This window comes from Notolepis coatsorum (genome assembly GCF_963971535.1).
Source record: "Notolepis coatsorum genome assembly, chromosome: 16".
Classification (NCBI taxonomy): Eukaryota; Metazoa; Chordata; class Actinopteri; order Aulopiformes; family Paralepididae; genus Notolepis; species Notolepis coatsorum.
Genome location: NC_140180.1, coordinates 72935451 through 72937950, shown reverse-complemented (window position 1 = coordinate 72937950; position 2500 = coordinate 72935451). Strand labels below are relative to the sequence as shown.

At 43.9% G+C, this 2500-nt stretch overlaps 1 protein-coding gene across 1 annotated transcript in view; it reads left to right on the top strand.

Annotated features, from left to right (window-relative positions):
* Nucleotides 1-2500, top strand: part of tenm1 (teneurin transmembrane protein 1) — a gene marked incomplete at both ends in the record, with an annotated part of 448413 nt that overhangs the window by 276547 nt on the left and 169366 nt on the right.

The window sequence follows — 2500 nt, the reverse complement described above, 5'->3', positions numbered from 1 at the left end:
CAGGGCATGGTCTGTAATGCCCTCGACACCTACACAACATAAGTTACTAACCCTACTACCCTCAGTACCGACACAATCAAACATAAGCTATTAAGTTAAGCATAAGTTATAGCATGCGGGTTAAGTGATCATTATATGATATTCTGTACCCGCAAAAAGCTAAAACTAAAGGCTGGCTGTCACAAAACAGTCACATCTAGAGACCTCAAAACCTACTCTAGCGAGGCCTTTAACCTTGAACTGGAGAGTCTGGACTGGTCAGATGAACTCAATGGTACACTGGTTGAAGAAACTTGGCTTGGCTTCAAAACCAAATTTTCATCAATACTAAACAACATGGCCCCCCTAAGAACCACCAGGGTAAAAAATCGCGCTGAGCCATGGATGCACACTGAAATACTGACCGCTATGAAAGCCAGAGACAAAAAATGCTCTGAGTTTCGTAAAAGTCAGTCAAAGCTTACCAAAAGCACGAGCAGTGAACTCCAAGACCACGTGACTGAACTCAAACTAGAAAGAAACAGACTAAGAAATGACGTAAACTCCATGATCAAAACTGCTAAAAAAAATTTCATCAATGACAAAACCGAGGAAAACAAAAATAAACCACGTGAACTTTGGAAATTACTCAACAATCAACTAGGCTGCAGTAAAAAACTCAAAACCAGGTTCTCAAACATAAACATAAAGACGGACAACACGCTCATCACAGACAAGCTGGATGTAGCCAATTACTTAAACACTTTCTTCACAAACATAGCCACAACACTGGTAAACAAACTACCCTCCCACTCAGGGCAGTATGGGGTAGAACACATAGTAGCATACTACAAGAACCTAGGCGTCCACAAAGACGACTTCAAACTGGAAATAGTAACTACAGATGAGGTACTCAAAAAACTGAGCGCCCTCCAACCAAACAAGGCCACTGGCCATGACAACATCCCCTCCAAATTCCTCAGAGACTCAGCAGCAGCCATCACCCCAGTCATCACACACATAATAAACCTCTCCATAAAACAGGGACACGTCCCCAAGGACTTCAAAATTGCGAGAGTAACACCCCTGCACAAAAAGGGCAGCAAATTAGACCCGGGTAACTACCGCCCTGTTTCTATCCTTACATCCATCTCGAAAGTCATGGAAAAAATAGTATACGAACAGATCGAAAAGTACCTCGCGGAAAAAAATCTAATCTACGAATTCCAATCTGGCTTCAGAACATCCCACTCCACTGACACACACATGCCTTCTCTACTTGAACGACCACATCAAACAAGAGGTGGACGCGGGCAAATACTGCGGCATGGTCATGCTGGACCTACAAAAGGCCTTCGACACTGTCAATCACACCATTCTGATTGACAAGCTAAAAGCAATTGGTTTTGATAGTTTATCAGTGAGCTGGATACAATCCTACCTGGAGGGGAGGGAACAGATGGTGGAAGTAAACGGTACACTACCCCCCCCCCCTCACAGTGTGCTGTGGTGTTCCACAAGGAAGCATACTAGGACCGCTACTATTCCTAATTTATGCAAATGACATGTCGTCAGCTTGTGACTGCAACTTGTTCCTGTTTGCGGACGACTCAGCCCTGCTGGTCTCTGACAAGAACAAGTTACAGGTTGAAAAAGCCCTCAGCTCGGAACTAGGCAAAATCTGCATATGGCTCGCCGACAACAAACTATCATTACACATGGGCAAAACAGAGTCCATTCTCTTCGGTTCAAATAACAAACTCAGCAAGACCGACGGCTTCTCGGTTACAGTGGGTGACAATATTATCACAAGGAAAGATGAAATTACCTACCTGGGTTCCATCCTAGAGGCTAATCTTTCCTGTGACAAAATGGCATCCAATGTAATAAAAAAAGTCAACCAACGAACGCGATTCTTGTACCGGATCTCCTCTCTGGTAAACAAGAATACCCTGAAGACTCTAGCAGGAGCACTCATTCAAGGGTACTACGACTATGCTTGCACCTCATGGTACCAAAGCACCTCAAAGGCACTAAAAAACAAATTACAAACATCTCAAAACAAGCTAGTCAGACTACTACTTGACCTGACTCCTAGAACCCACCTCACCCCTGCCCACTTTGACAACCTAGGATGGCTTAGAGTAGACGACAGAGTACAGCAACTTGCAATGGGCCTGGTCTACAAGATACACTACGCGACCAAGGTACCCATGTACATGTCAAAATACTTCCCAAAGGTCAGTGAATACCACGATCACAACACCAGAGGGAGCTCCACAAATCATGTAAAACCCAGATTCGGATCAAACAAGGGACTAAACACGTTTCGCAATTATGCCACATCAATGTGGAACGCCCTGCCTAAAGCTGTAAAGGAATGTGAATCACTACCCACCTTCAAAAACACTCTCAAAAAACACCTACATGAGACTGCAATTCGAAACTGGCCCCTACAAATGTCCTAACCTAGTTGTACAGTAAATGACCAAGTAAGGCTTTGTCAATATTCAAATGTACA